This window comes from Loxodonta africana, chromosome 14 (assembly GCF_030014295.1).
Source record: "Loxodonta africana isolate mLoxAfr1 chromosome 14, mLoxAfr1.hap2, whole genome shotgun sequence".
Lineage (NCBI taxonomy): Eukaryota > Metazoa > Chordata > Mammalia > Proboscidea > Elephantidae > Loxodonta > Loxodonta africana.
The window spans coordinates 27,956,397-27,976,160 of NC_087355.1; the positions used below are offsets into that span (position 1 = coordinate 27,956,397).

General features: G+C 38.2%; 1 pseudogene; it reads right to left on the reverse strand.

Annotated features, from left to right (window-relative positions):
- Positions 1 to 18,410: 18,410 nt before the first annotated feature.
- Positions 18,411 to 19,496, reverse strand: LOC100656857 (large ribosomal subunit protein eL21-like; annotated as a pseudogene).
- Positions 19,497 to 19,764: the final 268 nt, after the last annotated feature.

Genomic DNA, 19,764 nt, shown 5'->3' on the forward strand with positions numbered 1-19,764 from the left:
GCAGCTCCTGTCTGGAGGTGAGATAAGAAGGCAGAGGGGGACGGATGCTGGTTGAATGGACACGGGAAATACCGGATGAAGAGGAGTGTGCTGTCTCATTAGGGGGAGAGCAGCTAGGAGTACATAGCAAGGTGTGTATAAGTTTTTGTATGAGAGACTGACTTGATTTGTAAACTTTCACTTAAAGCAGAATTAAAAAAAAATGCAGGCAAGAAGGCAAAGGGATGACATATAAAAAATCCTGAAGCAAAAGAATTGCCAACCATATATTCAGCAAAACTGTCTTTCAAAAACGAGTGCAAAACTAGGACATTCCCAGATAAACAGAAATTAAGGGAATTTGTAAACACCAGAGCAGTCTTACGAGAAATATTAAAGGCAGTCCTTCAGGCAGAGAACCAACAACATCAGACAACAACCTGAGATAAAGACACATGACAGCATCACCCAGATAACCCAGATAAAGACTTTGCAAAAGTAAAATAAAGCTGAAAAAGTAAAATAAAGCTAAAAAACTGATTATAGGGAATCAGAGATGTTAATCTGTAAATGATGACAACTTCAAAACAAAAGGGGAAATAAATGGTGTAGTTATAAAATTTGCATATGAAGAGGAAATCAAGGTGATTTCAAGATATAACAGACTGTTTTAAACATAGGCAGATAAAGGTAATTTTCAGGGTAATTACAAAGAAAATTAATACATTTACTCGGCAAAATAAAGAAAAAAATAGTAAACACAAAAATAACAACAACAAATGATAGGAAAAGAAAATCCATGTACAAGAAGAACTCAGCAGAGAATTAAGAGGAACAACGAAACCATTAACAAAACAAAAAAGTGTAACAAAATTGCAGCAGTGAATTCATAATTACCGATAATCACACTGAATGTAAATGGTGTAAATGCACCAGCGAAGAGGCAGAGAGTGGCAAAATGGATAAGAAAACTTGACCCCTCAATATGTTGCCTTCAAAAGACATACCTTAGACACAAAGATATAAATAGGTTAAAAATCAAAGGATGGAAAATAATATCTCAAGCAAACAGTAACCAAAAGAGAACAGGAATGGCAATAATACTTTCCGAGAAAATAGACTTTAAGTCAAAATCCATTATAAGAGACAAAGAAGGATATTATTTAATTATTAAAGGATCAATTCACCCATAAGACATAACCATAGTAAATATTTCTGTACCCCATGACAGAGCTTCAAAGTACATAAAACAAACTCTTAACAGAATTGAGAGAGTAATAGTTCTACAGTAATAATAGGAGACTTTAACACACCACTTCTGATGATGGACGGAACAACTAGAAAGAAAACCAACAAAGATACAATCATTGTTACACTTAAACCCGTTGTTGCAGCCACTGTGTCAATCCATCCCATTGAGGGTCTTCCTCTTTTTCACTGACACTCCACTTTACCAACCATGATATCTTTCTTGAGGGACTGATCCCTCCGGACATGTCCAACGTATGTGAGACATAGTCTCGCCATCCTTGCTTTTAAGGAGCATTCTGGCTTCACTTCTTCCAAAACAAATTTGTTCATTCTTTCGGCAGCCTGTGGTATATTCAATATTCTTCTCCAACACCACAATTCAAAGGCGTCAATTCTTCAGTCTTCTTTATTCATTGTCCAGCTTTCACATGCATAGGAGGTGATTGAAAACACCATAGTTTGAGTCAGGTGCACCTTAGTCTTCAAGGTGACATCTTTGTTTTCCAACACTTTAAAGAAGCCTTTTGCAGCAGATATGCCCAATGAGATGTGCCTTTTTGATTTCTTGACTGCTCTTTCCATGAGTGTTGATTGTGGATCCAAGTAAAATGAAATCCTTGACAACTTCAATCTTTTCTCCGTTTACCATGATGTTGCTTATTGTTTCAGTTGTGGGGATTTTTGTTTTCTTTATGTTGAGGTGTAATCCATACTGAAGACTGCGGTCTTTGGTCTTCATCAGTAAGTGCTTCAAATCCTCTTCTCTTTCAGCAAGGAACGTTTTGTCATCGGCATAACGCAGGTTGTTTATAAGTTTTCCTCCAATCCTGATGCCCCGTTCTCCTTCATATAGTCCAGCTTCTCAGATTATTTGCTCATCGTACAGATTTAACATGTATGGTGAAAGGGAACGACCTTGATGCAGACCTTGCCTGACTTTAAACCATGCACTATCCCCTTGTTCTGTTCCAAAAACTGCCTCTTGATCTGTGTACAGGCTCCTCATGAGCACAATTAAGTGTTCTGGAATTCCTATTCTTTGAAATATTATCAATAATCTGTTATGATCCACACAGTTGAATGCTTTTGCATAGTCAATAAAACACAGGTAAACATCTTTCTGGTATTCTCTGTTTTCAGCCAGGGTCCATCTGACATCAACAATGATATCTCTGGTTCTGCGTCCTCTTCTGAATCTGCCTTGGATTTCTGGCAGTTCCCTGTTGATACACTGCTGCAGCCACTTTTGAATGATTTTCAGCAAAATTTTACTTGTGTGTGATATTAATGATACTGTTTGATAATCTCCACATTTGGTGGAATTACCTTTCTTGGCAATACGCATAAATATAGATCTCTTCCTTTCCGTTGGCCAGGTAGCTGTCTTCCAAATTTCTTGGCATAGGAGAGTGAATGCTTCCTGCACTGTATACATTTATTGAAACATCTCAGTTGATATTCTGTCAATTCCCGGAGCCTTCATTTTTGCCAATGCCTTCAGTGCAGCTTGGACTTCATCCTTCAGTACCACTGGTTCCTGCTCATATGGTACCTCCCGAAATGGGTGAATGTCTACCAATTCTTTTTGGCATAGTGTCTCTGTAGTCCTTCCATCTTCTTTTGATGCTTCCTGAGTTGTTTAATATTTTTCCTATAAACAACAACAACAACAAAAAAAACCACTGCTGTCGAGTTGATTCTCATAGGATCCTTCAATATTGCAAATCAAAGCTTGAATTTCTTTCTTCAGTTCTTTCAGCTTAAGAAATACAGAATGTGTTCTTCCCTTTTGGCTTTCTATCTCCAGGTCTTTGCACATTTCATTATAATACTTTGCCTTCTTGAGCCATCCTTTGGAATCTTGTGTTCAACTCTTTTAGTTCATCATTTCCTCTTTTTGCTTTAGCTACTGGACGTTCCAAAGCAAGTTTCAGGGTCTCTTCTGACACCCATTTTGGTGTTTTCTTTCTTTCCTGTCTTTTTAATGATCTCTTGCTTTCTTCACGTATGGTATCCTTGATGTCATTCCGCAACTCATCTGGTCTTCAGTCATTAGTGTTCAATGTGTCAAATCTATTCTTGCGATGGTGTCTAAATTCAGGTGGGATATACTCAAGGTCGTACTTTGGATGTCATAGACTTGTTCTAATTTTCTTCAATTTCGACTTGAACTTGCATATGAGCAATTGATGGCCTCTTCCGCAGTCGGCCCCTGGCCTTGTTCTGACTGATGATATTGAGCATTTCCATCATCTCTTTCCACAGATGTAGTCGATTTGATTCCTGTGTATTCCATCTGGTGATGGCCACATGTATAGTCACTGTTTATGTCGGTGAAAAAAGGTATTTGCAATGAAGAATTTGTTGGTCTTGCAAAACTCTATCATGCAATCTCTGGCATCGTTTCTATCACCAAGGCCATATTTTCAAACTACCAATCCTTCTTCTTTGTTTCCAACTTTTGCGTTCCAATCTCCAGTAATTATCAATGCATCTGATTGCATGTTCAATCAATTTCAGACTGCAGAAGCTGGTAAAAATCTGCAATTTCTTTATCTTTGGCCTTAGTGGTTGGTGCGTAAATTTGAATAGTCATATTAACTGGTCTTCCTTTTGTATGGATATTATCCTATCACTGACAGTGTTGTAATTCAGGATAGGTCTTGAAATGTTCTTTTTGACGATGAATGCAACACCATTCCTCTTCACGTTGTCATTCCCAGCATATTAGACTGACTATATGATTGTCTAATGCAAAATGGCCAATTCCAGTCCATTTGAGCTCACTAATGCCTAGGATATTGATGTTTATGCATTCCATTTCATTTTTGGCAATTTCCAATTTTCTTTCATTCATACTTTGTACATTCCAGGTTCTGATTATTAATGGATGTTTGCAGTTGTTTCTTCTCATTTTGAGTATCTCTGTATATTTATCTATTCTTGTCGTTTCATAAAAGAGAGAACATTCAATATTTGTCTTTTTGTGAATGACTTATTTCACTTAACATAATGTACTCCAGGGTCATCCATGCTGTAGGATGTTTTGGGAACTCATTTTTCTTTATTACCAGGTAATATTCCATTGTATGTGTGTACCACGGTTTGCTTATCAGTTCATTCATTAATGGGCACTTAGGTTGTTTCCATCATTTTGCTATTGTGAATAGTGCTGCAGTGAACATAGATGTGCATGTGTCTGTTTGTGTCACATCTATTAGATCCCTAGGATATATATCTAGGGGTGGAATTGCTGGATCATATGGTAGTTCTATTTTTAGTTTTCTGAGAAACTGCAAGACTGTTTTCCACAATGGCTGTATCATTTTGCATTCCACTTGGCACTACCCTTTTGAGTGTGAGGTCTGGTGTGACTACACAGGTCATATGCCTATGAATCCAGCCCTTTTGGAGCCATTAGATGAGTTGGAAGTTAGATCAGACTGAAACCATTTTTCCAATAAACTCCACACCTTGTACTAAGGATGTAAGAGACTGACCAGGGAAAATTGGGTGCACAGATGATCAAGACTGGCCAAAACATACTTAGCCAGAGAGGGTTCTGGCCAGGAAGCTCTGATGAGAGTCTGGAGAAGCCTGCTGGCTGCATGAGGCCAGGATCAGTAAACAACTTCTATACCAAGAGTGATTTCCTCAGAAAAGACTGGACCCCCATGGGATGGTTCATGTCTCTGTGTGCCAGAGATGGGTAGAGGAAGACTGCCGTGATGGTTAAGAAATAAAGCCATTGGCCAAAAAACAAGCAATACTTTTACTGCCACCCTGCTGCATAATGCACACAACATTTTTCAAAGCCTTTTCACCCCCATTAGCTCATATAAATCCACGTCTCTGAGGTAAGCAGGAATTACTTCCTAATTTTATGGATGAGAAAGCTTAGAAAGTCTGGGAAAGCACAGTTCAATAGAACTTTATGCATTGATTGAAATATACCTGTGTTTGTAAACCAAGAAAAACAAAACAAAACCCATTGCCGCCAAGTCGGTAGAGTAGAACTGCCAGATAGTGTTTCCAAGGAGCACCTGGTAGATTCAAATGGCTAATCTTTTGATTACCAGCCTTAGCTCTTAACCACTATGTCACCAGAGTTTTTTTTTTTCTCTCTTTCTATAAAAAACCCTATAATGTATATATAAATCTACTTACTCTTCCCAGTGAATGAGAGGTAAATAATATTGCCCATGTTTTAGAGATTAGGAAATGGAAACTAAGAGAGGATACGATATTTCCCATGTTTTAACACTGATGAGAAGGAAAACAATGTGATATTGCAAACCATGAAGCCAGATGGCCTATGTTTAAATCACAGCTCTGGAAGTTACTAGCTATGTGATTATGGGCAGTGACTTAAGCCCTGAAACACTGTTGTTTTACCTGCAAGACTGGGCTAAATTAATGTCTGTCTTATGGAATTGTTGGGAGCACTGACTGTGATAAACCCCATTGCTGTCGAGTCAATTCTGACTCACAGAAAACCTATAGGACAGGGTAGAACTGCCCCATAGGGTTTCCAAGGAGTGGCTGGTGAATTCAGACTGTTGACCTTTTGGCTACTAGCCAATCTCTTAACTACTCCAAACTGTGATAGTCCAGGTAAAGTACTTTAATATTACTGAATATGTAGTAAGTATGTTTTATTCATTAAATATTAATTCATAATAGGCACTTCCTTTACCTTTCAGATTGGGCTGGCCAATTGCATCTGAAACATATACCAATTACCTCTCTAGTCTTTCAAACTCTATTTTCATTTTGGAATTCTACTTACTAGAATATCTGACAAAAAACAATGACCTTCTAGGACAGAGTAGAACTGCCCCATAGAGTTTCCAAGGAGTGCCTGGCGGATTCAAACTGCTGACCCTTTGGTTAGCAGCCATGGCATTTAACCACTACACCACCAGGGTTTCCAAAAAAAAAAACCAAAAAACAAAAAACTAATAAGCACCAAAAAACAAAACAAAACAAAATACTTTTTTAAAGGAGAATGATAGAGGAGGCAGGACCAAGATGGCAGAGTAGTTAGATGCTGCGGGTGATCCCTCTTACAACAAAGACCCCCCAAAACAAGTGAAACAATTATATATGACAAGCTAGGACCCCTGAACATCAAAGGCAAAGTTAGAAAATGGACTGAGCAGCAGGGGGTGGGAGAGATGGTTCAGAAGTGGCAAGGAGTTGCCAGACCTGACTTGGGGAAAACAAGTGCCCCTCATGCATGTTCCCCTGGAGTGACCTTGGCGGGGCTAGCAGTAGCATTCCAGACACGGTTTTCTCAGTGAGAGACGGCGAGCTGCACAGCCTACTCACACCTCCTGAACCAGAGTTGAATGGTGCTCTTGGCAAAATAAGTACTTACATTTATTTTACCTGCTGCTCAGCCTCCAAGCTGGCTTCAGTGGTTGTCGATTTCCCTGGGCCTGAGATAGGTCCTGCTATGTACCTTGAGCCATTCTGCTGGCCTTTGAGAAGGAATAAATTAACAGTTGGGGGAAGAGATAATCTGCTAGCTCCACTAAGCTGGGGAGCTCAGGACAAAAGCGGCTCCTGTCCTGGCATAAATGGTCCACAGACTTTGAATACCTTTCACCCCTGCGTGGACCTCTGTGGGTCCCTTTCAGGAGAATAAGCCCTTGTTGGCAGACTGCAACTGTTTCAGCTGTGTGGTGGGTTTGACACCGCTTTGCCTATCAAACAGGGTCTTCATCTACCTACATCAGGAGCCTAAGAACTAGTGGCTCCACCCACATCACTGAGCCACCCGTGACAGGGGTCCAAGGATAAGTGGTACCTCCCAGTTCTTACAACCAAAAGCATGGTTTGCCCACAGTCTGGCAGCAGAACCCACCCAACCATGTGCTGTAGGGAACAGGGAGGTGCTTTTCTCACTGGCACTCCGGGGATGGTTGTCAGTCCCCTGCGTTGTTCAGAGGATGACCCCCTGCAGCAAACAGATACCTGTACCTACATGAATCACCCTTGCCCCTCTAAGACTGTAGGATGGAGCCTGTACCACACACTTGATGACCAGCTACCTGGACACCTGAGCTGAATCCATACAACAAAAGTGAATGGACTTCTGGGCTCATATACCTGGTAACAGCTCTAGCCATCTGGTGACAGGGTGTTAGAGCTTCAAAGGTGAAAATAATCAAGCTAACTCACCCTGGTGGTGTAGTGGTTAAGTGCTGCAGCTGCTAACCAAAAGGTTGGCAGTTTGAATCTGCCAGGTGCTCCTTGGAAACTCTATCAGGCAGTTGTATTCTGTCCTGTAGGGTCACCGTGAGTTGGAATCGACTCGATGGCAGTGGGTGGTTTGGTTTTTTAGCTCACTCAAGCAGCCTATTTGGGCATATCAAAATGAAACAAAGCAAGAAGCTAGGATACAGTAAGCAAACATAAAATAAATTAATACAATAACTTATAGATGTCTTGGAGACAACAGTCAATATCAAACCACATAAAGCAGCAGACCATGATAGCTTCAACAAGCTCTCAAAACAAAGGATCAAGGAATCTTCTGGATGAAGGTGTCATCCTGGAATTACCAGATGCAGAATATAAAAGATTAATATACAGAACTCTTCAAGACATCAAGAACATGATCAGGCAAAATGCAGAACAAGCCAAGGAACACACAGATAAAGCAGTAGAAGAAATTAAACAGGTTATTTAAGAACATAATGAAAAATTTAATAAGCTGCAAGAATCCATAGAGAGACAGGAATCAGAAATTCAGAAGATTAGCAATAAAATTGCAGAATTAAACAACTCAATAGAAAGTAAGACCAGTGGAATTGAGAAACTGGAAAGTAGAATTAGTGAAATTGAAGATATAATACTTGGCACCAGTATATTTGGAGAAAAATCAGATAAAAGAATTTAAAAAACTGAAGAAACCTTAAGAATCATGTGGGACTCTATCAAGAGAAATAACCTACGAGTGATTGGAGTACAGAATAGGGAGGGACAACGGAAAATACAGACAGAATTGTTAAAGATTTGCTGGCAGAAAACTTCCCTGATATCATGAAAGATGAGAAAATATCTATCCAAGATGCTCATCGAACTCCACAAATGGTAGATCTCAAAAGAAAGTCACCAAGACATAATTATAATCAAACTTGCCAAAACCAAAAATAAATAGAGAATTTTAAGTGTGGCAAGGGATAAACTGAAAAAAAAAAAAAAGTCACCCACAAAAGAGGGTCAATAAGAATAAGCTCAGCCTACTCGGTAGAAACCATGCAGGCAAGAAGGCAATGGGATGACTAATTAAAGCATTGAAGGAAAAAATTCCCAGCCAAGAACCATACCCAGCAAAACTGTCTCTCAAATATGAAGGCATAATTACGACATTTCCAGATAAATAGAAGTTTAGGGAATTTGTAAAAGCCAAACCAAAACTATAAGAAACACTAAAGGGAGTTCTCTGGTTAGAAAATCAATAATATCAGATATCAAACCAAGACTAGAACATAGAACAGAGCAACCAGATGTCAACTCAGATAGGGGAATCACAAAAATAAATCAAGATTAAAAAAAAAAAAAACTCTCAAAACAGGGAAACAGCGATGTCATTATGTAAAAGAAGACAACATTAAATCAATAAAGAGGTACTAAAAATGTAGTCATAGATCTTTCATATGCAGAGGAAGTCAAGGCAATATAAAGAAATAAAAGTTAGGTTTAAGCTTAAAAAAATAGAGGTAAATATTAAGGTAACCACAAAGGAGATTAACTATCCTACTCATCAAAATAAAATACAAAAAAAAAATAAAGACAGCAAAAACAAAATAAAGAATAAGAGGCAAAGACAATATATAAAGACAACTGCTCTGCACAAAAAAATTAAGTGTGAAAAAGAAACTGTTAACAAGACACAAAAAAAGACATCAAAATGACAGCACTAAACTCATACCCATCCATAATTATGCTGAATGTAAATGGGCTAAATGCACCAATAAAGAGACAGAGAGTGGCAGAATGGATAAAAAAAAACAAAACAAAACTATCTGTCTATATGCTGCCTATAAGAGACACACCTTAGATTAAAAGACCCAAACAAACTAAAACTCAAAGGGTGGAAAAAAATATATCAGGCAAACAACCATCAAAAAAGAGCAGGAGTGGCAATATTAATTTCTGACAAAATAGACTTTAAAGTTAAATCCACCATAAAGGATAAGGAAAGACACTATATAATGATTACAGAGACAACATACCAGGAGGGTATAACCATATTAAATATTTATGCACCAAATGACAGGGCTTCAAGATACATAAAACAAACTCTAACAGCATTGAAAAGTAAGATAGACTGCTCCACAATAGCAGTAGGATGCTTCAACATATCCCTTTCAGAACATCCACAAGGAAGCTCAATAAAGACAAGGAAGATCGAAATGCCACAATCAACTAACTTGACCTCATGAACATATACAGAACACTCCACTCAACAGCAGCCAAATATACCTTCTTTTCGAGCGCACATGGAACATTCTTTAGACTAGACCACATATTAGGTCATAAAGCAAGCCTTAACAGAATCCAAAACATCAAAATAAAGGACAATATTAGTATTAAAGTAAGAGGAATTCTATCATTTTCTGTTAATTTCCCATATCAAACCTGACAAATCAAGGCAGCCCAAATTAGAAAATGTGTAGAGATAAAGATAACAACTAAACTGCCTCATTTATTTTCTCTTTCAAAAAAAAAATATTTTTTAAAACAGCAGGAATAAAAAAAAAGGAAAATTGTATTAGAAAAAGAATTATTACCCTACCACATTTCCTTAGTGATTCATTGTATTTTCTCCCAGGAATTGAAGCAGAGAACATGAGGGTTGATTGCATGAAAAGTGTGACACGAATAAAAGAATCAAGAAATCACTTATGTCTGCACAGAAGTCAACTAAGAAATCAAAAGCATGTTCTTAGCTAAGTCAGATGTTTCTTTGAAACAGCATATGGTGCAATTCCAATATACTCTATATTCAGCTACCTAACAGGCTGTCTTGTTACTTTCAACTAGTAAAAAATCTAGCAGCACAAATGTTTACAAAGCTGGTAAAACAATTTAACTTTATTTTATGTCCTGATTAGCTATTACTGGCCTGAGGATTACATTGTAAAACCTAAAATCAAAATTGAAGACATGACCTAACTGTTGGCAGGAGTGAACACTAATTGTTACAATATCCTATACTAAACATGTTCATAGTTTCTTTTTAGCAGTTACTTTTGATGTAAAATTTACCAAGTTTTCTTTTTTCCATATCAAGCTTTTATTTAAAAAAAAATTATGGATGTAAATTTCTGCATCATTTGTAGAATTGAGAGTCATAAAATTACTATTTTCCATAATTCCAACCAAATCAAATCCTTATGACAATGTCATGCCCCAGTCAGGAAACTAATGCAGATTTAAAAAACCCTTAAATACATTGTGATGATGTAAAACTCTTGGTCTCTAGTCATCTGGAGCAAAAGAGAAAGAAGGGAACCAAAGACACGAAGAAGAAAACCAGTGTACAGAACTGTTATGGACTGAACTGCATCCCCCCAAAATATGTGTTAACTTGATTAGGCCATGATTTCCATATTGTGTGGTTGCCCTTCATTTTGTGATTGATGTAATTTTCCTATGTGTTGTAAACCCTAATCTCTGCCTGTGGTTAATGAGGCAAGACTGGGTTATGTTAAAGAGGATTAGGGTGGGATGTAACACCCTTACTCAGGTCACATCCCTGATCCAATGTAAAGGGAGCTTCCCTGGGGCGTGTCCTGTATCACCTTTTATTTTACAAGAGATAAAAGGAAGGAAAAGTGACCAGAGAGTGGAGGACCTCACACCACTAAGAAAACAGTGCCTGGAGCAGAGCGTGTCCTTTGGACCTGAGGCTCCTGCGCTGAGAAGCTCTTAGACCAGAGGCAGAATGATGACAAAGACCTTCCTCCAGAGCTGACAGAGACAGAAATCCTTCCCTTGGAACTAATGCCCTAAATTTGGACTTCTAGCCTACTAGACTATGGGAGAATAAATTTCTGTTTGTTAAAACCATCCACTTCTGGTATGGCTATTATAGCAGCACTAGATAACTAAGATAAGGACTAATAGTCTACAAGAACCAGGGCATCAACTACCCTGCGACCAGAAGAAAAAAAGATGGTGCCCAGCTACTGCTACCAACCATTCTAATCAGGGCTACAGTAGATGGATCCTGATAGAATGGGAGAAAAATGTAGAACAGAACCTCGAATTCTAAATCCAGACTTACTGGACAAGTTGAGAGTGAAGGACTCCCCAAGACTATTGCCTTCAGATACTCATTAAACCTTGAACCAAAACTAGCACCTGAGATCACCTTTTAGCTAAATAACAGATTGGCTCCGAAAATAAAGAACATCACCTGTTAGTACTGTCTCCTTTGAAAAATTATCTGTATAAGACTAAATGGTCAACAACTGCTTTAAAACAAAGATGAGAAGGTAAGGGGGCAGGGAAACTAGATTAATGAAAATGGAAGAGTCAGAATGGAAATAATGAGAATATTCATGCACTGTGAAGAATGTAACCAATGTCACTGAATAATTTATGTAGAAATTGTGAATGGCACCCTAAATGCTGTGTAAATCTTCACCAAAAAACATAATAACGTATTATTAAAAAAAAAAAAGTTTGGTAAGTAAGTCCCAAAATAGTTCCCTGGTAATCAGCCTGTGAAGGTCTATTTTTCATTGTCAGTTACAATGCCAAAAGTAAAACATATTTTTTATAATCTTAATAGTTCGCTACCTCACATTGTCAAAAATGAGATATTTATTCTTTTAAAAAATAAATAAATTTTCTTCTCTTAAAAAAATGACTATCTTACTATATAGAGTAAATAAATCCAAATATAATTGTAGAAAATTACTTCACATCAATTTTTAAGTTTTCAAATACTAAAAAGTCCATGACTATGTGAAGTTTGATGTGAGTGGAGGTAACTTTGTAGTAAAGGAAAAACTTGTTAGGCTGTAATTGACAAGGGTAGGAGTAGGAAGCATTTGTTTCAGTAGATAATTCATCTATTTAGAATTATCTTTAATTGCTATTATAATTCAGATGTTTAAAAAGCTCACTGCCTTTGAGTCAGTTCCAACTTATCTGAAAACTATATTCTACTCCTATATATCCCTTGGCCAGAAGATGCAACCAGTCATGTTTTTTGGCCACTGATACCAAGTAAGGGCAGTCTTGTTCAGGAAAATCGAGCTCTCTATTTATCAGACCACAAATGGAGTGAGGGTTGGATGATATTAGTGAAAAGAGTAATTTTAGAATAGAAAAGTCATAAAAAGGATGTTGGTATAATTTTCTAACCAATTCTTTTACTCTTTTGTTTACATAAGTCATTGAGATATTCTTAATGAAAACCAAAGTCCCTTATCTCCAGTGACCACATTCAATAGCGTCCATGGAGTACATGAAAAGTAATATTGGACTCTTTCCTTCATGGGTAGATACTTACAAGGTCTAGAGATGTCCCTAGACTACTTTGTGAGGATTCTGAAACCCAGTCCTCCTGCTAATTTCTTCCTCTCACTAACTTTACTCATTATTTCCCAAAGCCACTAATTGTCCACTCATAACACATAATGTTTCATAAGAACATGGTGTTATCGGTAACAGAACAATAAATGATAGAAATGCTATGCTAAAAGGCAAAATGGTCAGATGTTAGTAGGATTGGTTATATGTTGCAGAAGTTGTGAGATTTTCCCCTTGTTTGGCACCCAAATAATATAACTGAAGTAAAGGAAATGACATTACTAAATTGTTTATCTGCGATAGATACTTTGCACACATTATCTCAATTATTCATATTAAGTCATTTTTCTAGGCCCGAGAATCAATTCAGAATATTAAAGAATCTTTGGACAGTAACTTGATGGCTCAGATCAAGTCATCCATATTTATGGCCTGGCCCCTTGCTTGTATCCCAGTTGCAATTATTGGTGTTGCCAAGCCCTTGACTAAAACTGTGACCTTTCCCCGTATCCTAACTTAATTTCTCCATGACTTTTTTGGTTCCTGGATCTTACACAGCTTTACCTGATACCATACTCCTTGATGTCTTTTCACTCTTTCTGGATTGCTTCCTTATTCAGACTTCTACATCTTGCCTACGGATGATTCCCTTTTTTTAGTTATATTCCCCCCTCAGGACCAGTTGCTCCATGTCGAGATCTTTCTGCGATTGGTTGCCTGACTGCTTAGAGTTTCCTATTTGCTGTAATCCCCTAACACACCACTTGCAGATTCAGAATTACTTACTCCCTTTGCCTACTTTGGGGTCCATCCCACATTGCCTACCCTTCTTATGCAGGTCTGCCTAGCTCCATTGTCTGACCTTTCCTTGTGTGCTCTGGCTTTTTGAATTTGAGTAAGAGGAAACAGACAACAACAAAACGTACGTAGAGGGACTGGAAATACCACAACAGCGAGAAATCTGAACTTTGGAGTTTTCTCTGCTTTGGAGCTCTCCCATATATATTCTTCCATTCCCTTATTCCTTTCTAACTGTATGGAGAAGGGATTTGTGAAGCTTTGATTAACTTGAAGCTAGCGCATATGTCAGCTCACAGGTAGTGATTTTGGCAGCTATTTTTGAGTTTAGTTACATGTCAGTAGCTGTAATTGCAAGCTTCTTTCTTGTTAATTCCTAGAGTTGGAGTTGCTTCTCTTCTTTCCCTGCTGTGAATTTTGTCCCTGTCCGAAACAGAACACTTTTTTTTTTCCTGATGTGCAAAGCACACTCATTAATTTCTCACTTAGTGATGATTAATTAATTATGGGAGGGCATCTGAGCTGAAGTAAAAGCAACTCCTTTCATTTAATTTAACAAATAGCTATTGAGTGTTTAATATGCAGAGCAAAGCACTGAAGTATGAGACTTAAAGAGACCCAATTTGGGTGATATGTAAATTATTTTTTCATTGGGATAAGTGTTTAATAAACTTTTCTGAATTAAATCTAATTGGTATAGACTTTATCATGGTTTTAAGCCTAAATAATAAGTTCTAACATTATTTAGTGATAAACATAGAGAAATAGACTTGGATTGCTTCCATAGAGGATGAATAACTTTTATCTGGATGACTTATTTGCAATTCATATTCTCACAAAAATAGTGCCAACTCAAGAATTAAACTCTACAGAATACCACTGCTTATGCTTTCCTTTTGTGTGGTGTTTTTTTTCTCTGTCAATTCCATCAGGTAGAAATAATACAGGGTTTGAATAAGGAAAATGGTTAGAGAAGGAATATTTGAGCAAAACCTACAGGGTAGTGTGGAATAATCATTATAATTTAATTATATGATAGATCATAGAATCATGGAACGTTAGAACAGAAGACCTAGAGGTCATTAAGTCCATCTCCGTAATTTTGGAGGTAGGGAGGCTCAGACCCAGGATGAAGGTATGATTTGCCCAGGGTTGCACGAGATGGAATTGGAATCCAGCTTTTAAGTTTGAAGTGTTGGTCATGACTGAATACTAAGAAAACAATAAAACAGTTCTGACTAACCTGTGGGAAATTGTTGGTTATGCCATTAGGAAGTTAGGAGATTGTAGTCATGGCTTAATCTAGGGATAACAGTGATTTTAGTTTCTCTCTCTCTGTCTTAGTTATCTAGTGCTGCTATAGCAGAAATACAACAAGTGGATGGATCTAACAAAGAAAAATTTATTTTCTTACAGTAAAGTAGGCTGAAAGTCCGAATTTAGGGCGTCGGCTCTCTCTGTCAGCTCTGGAGGAAGGTCCTTCTCCTCAATCTTCCCCTGGTTGAGGAGCTTTTCAGGCACTGGGACCCTGGGTCCAAAGGACGCATTCTGCTCCCGGTGCTGCTTTCTTGGTGGTATGAGGTCCCCAACTCTCTGCTTGCTTTCTTTTCCTTTTATCTCTTGTAGGATAAAAAGTGGTGCGTGCCATACTCCAGGGAAACTCCCTTTACATTGGATCAGGGATGTGACCTTAGAAAGGGTGTTACAATCCCATCCTAATACTCTTTAACATAAAATTACAATCACAAAATGGAGGACAACCACACAATACTGGGAATCATGGTCTAACCAAGTTGACATATATTTTGGGGGGACGTAATTCAACCTGTCACACTCTTTCATTTTCCATCTCCAGGATCTGATTCTTTCTCTAATGGCTTCATTTCCTCTAGTGGAGACAGGCTTCATCCATGCTGTTGGAAAAGATATTCCTAAATAGCCACAGAGTCATATGTCCCTGACTCAACAACTCAATGGAACATCTGAAATAAAACTCTTTCTCATTATTTGTATATCTGTCAGGATCCTGACTGCCCCTGCTTGGGTCACTTGTGCACCAATATGCCAGTCACCACGCCCATAGGTACTGGGAATTGTGATTGGCCAGGTAGGGTTCATGTACCCACCCTCTGTGGTCAGAGAAGCTGCTACCAGAATAAGGGGAATGCTGGAAATATATTCCGGGTAGAAAAACACAATGGCTCTACCATATTTGAAAAGAAGCTCCAAGGATTTTTTTTTTTTTTTAAGTCCCACATAAAGAAAAACAGATATAGTTGAAATCTAAATATATATGTTTGGAGTATCACCAAAAAAAGAGAAGATATTGATTAGGATAGTTTCAGTTATGTTGGAGCTTATTGCAAACATTGAATAAAGTTTATCGACATAGTATATTTTCCTTTCCATAACCCTCCTCCCATGATCCAGACCTATCCATTAATAGCTAACAAACCCAATTTTCACATACTCTCTCTTCATCTCTCCTGTCAACTATAAAACTTCAGGTAAATAACAGAGATGATTCTTATAAAAAAAAAAGTTCAGGGACCCTTAATGTTTACATACATTCAATCCTTTGATTATGTTAATTTTTATTATATTACAGTGATATTAATGAACTAATTAACTAATAGATATTTTGCTTAGAACCAGAGCTAGAAAAATAAAAAGTACTATAAGTAATAAAAAAACAAAGAAAATTTTTTAAAGCCTATCCTGTTCAATATAATTTTTGTGCCTGCACGTGATCAGATTCAGTGATTATAGCTCAATGTACCATATATTCCTGGAATGCTTATGAAGTCTTTTCTAGAATGAGTTAGCAAGTAATTGACTGCATACAAATGTACATTCAAACACACATTTACAAACATCTGACCTGAACTACTAGTCTTTATTGCTAGTCTTTAATTCTATCTCTGTGAGGTAGGTATTAACACCTATTTAAAAGATTAAATAATTCCTAGTATAATACTTAAAAGTGTAGGTTTGTCAGGTAGTATGAGTTTTAGTCCCAATTCTCCCCTTACTAATTTATTTAACCTTACTAAGCCTCATTTATTTAACCTTACTAACGTTCCTCATCTAAAAAATCAAGGAAATAATAGGCAAATGGAAAACACGTTTATTTGTCTGATTGCCAATCCCAACCTTTCTTCTATTCATACCTTGAATATCTCAACCCAGAGCTTGCCAACCCGTCTGCCATGGATGTGTGTGTGTATGTGCACACAGGTGAACACACCCACCCACACCCACACCCACACCCACACCCACACCCACACCCACACCCACACACACACACCCCCCACACACACACCCACACCCATACCCACACACCCACACCCACACCCCCGCACCCGCACACACACACACCCCCATATCCACACCCACCCACCCACCCACGCACACACACACGCACACACTCACCTCCCAAGGGAGGTGGCCGTTTGCCCTAAGAAACAAGTCAAAAGGTAAATAAGGCACATCACCCGCTAACACCAATTTTCTCCAAAAATTTCTGAGGAAAAGTTAAATAATTTAGTTAGCAAATAACTTGAAACATTTTAGAAATAAAGAGCATAGATACCGTTTTCCATTTATCTTTTTACCCCAGTTCCTGCCATTAATTTGAATACCCCAAACAGACCTCATATTCTCAATTCCTTGACTTCCTAATTTCCGGTTCCCTTCACTCTTATTTTATTATGGCCATCCTATTCCTGTGTCCATTTGCTGGGTCTAGAAGAATTTTAGATTCCTCTGCCTCTGAAAGATTGTTACATTTCACTCTCACCACTTCTCCTACCTCCCTGACTCACTCACTGAGAACTCCACTTCCAGAATTCTCTTCTTCCGATTATTCTGTCTTCTTTACTGCCTACTGTTTTAGGTTTCTTTTCTCTCAGAGTAGCCACTGTCAATATCCCTGTTTTAGTTATCTAGTGCTGCTATAACAGAAATGCCGCAAGTGTATGGCTTTAACAAACAGAAATTTATTTTCTCACAGTTTAGGAGGCCAGAAGTCCAAATTCAGGGCACCAGCTTAAGGGAAGCCTTTCTCTCTGTTGGCTCTGGAGGAAGGTCCTTGTCATCAATCTTCCTCTGGTCTAGGAGGTTCTCAGTGCAGGGACCCTGGGCCCAAATGATGTGCTCTGCTCCTGGCTCTTTTTTCTCGGTGTTATGAGGTCCCTTTCTTCTCTGCTTGTTTCTCTCTTTTTTATCTCAAAAGAGATTGATTCAAGATACAACCTAACCTATAGATTGAGTCCTCCCTCATTAACATAACTTCCTCTAATCTTGCCTCATTAACATCACAGAGGTTAAGATTTACAGCACATAGGATAATCACATCACATCACAAAATAGAGGACAGCCACGCAATACTGGAAATCACAGCCTAGCCAAGTTCACACACATTTTGGGGGGACACGATTCATCCATAGCAACCCCTGATCCTTTACTGCTACTTTCTGTGTGCCCTAACTTTCAATTGCTCTCCATCTTCCCAAACTCTCTGTTCCAGCAGAACTAGAAGTACTGAAGTTCCCTGAATGTGCCCTGCTGTGAAAAGTTTTTGTTCTTTTGCTCATGCCACTCTCTCTACTTGAAATGCTTGTCACACAAAGATCCACTTAATTTTTTAATCTTTCTAGGAAGAACTATGAAAACTTTCATCATCATCCTCCTAAGAATGGGTCTATTGTTCACTTGCTTGGTGCCCCACAGTGCTCTGTATCCTTTCTAGCAAGGTGCACATCACTGTCATTTCCACTTATTTGATTTTTATATCTGTCTTCCTTCACTTGACTGTAAGCTCCTTAATGACAAAGACCATGGCTGCCTAATGTCTGTATGCTCCGCATCAGCACAGCACCTGACAGGTAGTAGGCATTTATTTATTTTCATAATGCAATAGATAATCTTCCATTTATTTTTGTAAATTCTTTTTTTTTTTTTTTACACAGTGATTTAGACGACTGATGTCAAATTAATATATTTTATAAATAATATCTGGCCTGGTGGCATAGTGGTTAAGAGCTACGGCTGCTAACCAAAAGGTTGGCAGTTCAAATCTACCAGGTGCTTCTTGGAAACCGTATGAGGCAGTTCTACTCTCTCCTGTAGGGTTGCTGTGAGTCAGAATTGACTCGACGGCAACGGATTTGGTTTGGTTTTAATCAAGTGTATTCCTTGTTGAATAGTAAGCCACCTTGCACTTTTCAGCAAGCACTAAATTTTAATAGAAAAGACAATTATTACCCAGCAAATCAGGAAACAAAGTGTGCTTTAAATATCACACCTTCAGGGGAGAGGACACCATACTTCCCCACAATTAAAATCAAAGACCTAACATTTTTACATTGCAGACATCTTTATTTTACACCTGTTATGCCATGAATTCATAGGGAATATGTTCCAGCAGCTCAGGCTTCTTTTCATTGGTTCTCACAAAGTGTGCTTCTCAGGGTGGAGCAGGCCGGTGCTTCAGTTGAACACAGACACCTTTTTCTTGGCTTCCTTCTTTCTCTGATCATTTTCCTTCAGGCATTTCAGGAAGCTCTCTCGGCTCTTAGAGTGCTTAACACGCTCAATACACATATTAATTCTCTTGGCAAGAATCTTGCCCTTAACGTGTTCATTCACAACAATACCAGCAGCATGCTGGGTAACATTGTAGACTCTTCCAGTTTTGCCATGTAACACTTGTGGGGCATTCCTTTTTGAACAGTGCCCATTACCTTGGTGTCTACAATACCACCCTTCTTGTAGATTCGCATGCATGTGGCCAAAGGAACAACTCCATGTTTTCTAAAAGGCCTAGAGAACATATAGCAGGTGCCTCTTCTCTTTCCCTTTGTGTTTGTCATTTTGGCAAATTAATTTTAGAGACAAAAATGCTGCACTAAATGGAATTTGGAAGCCATCGTATCATGCAGCAACAGACTGGGAGCTTCCGGGATTCCAGGGCTGAAGCTGTGGATACATAAGAGATGAAGTCCATTCCACACTAAGGAAGTAGGCATTTAATAAGTATATATAGAATAAGTTTATTAAATGAATTAAGCAAAGGGAAGCACTGTCTTTCTTGAAAATTTTTTTTTTCCATTTTTCCATTAGTAAGGCATATAGTCATCTGCCCTTTCCTCTTTTTCCTTGGCTATTAGGAAGCTG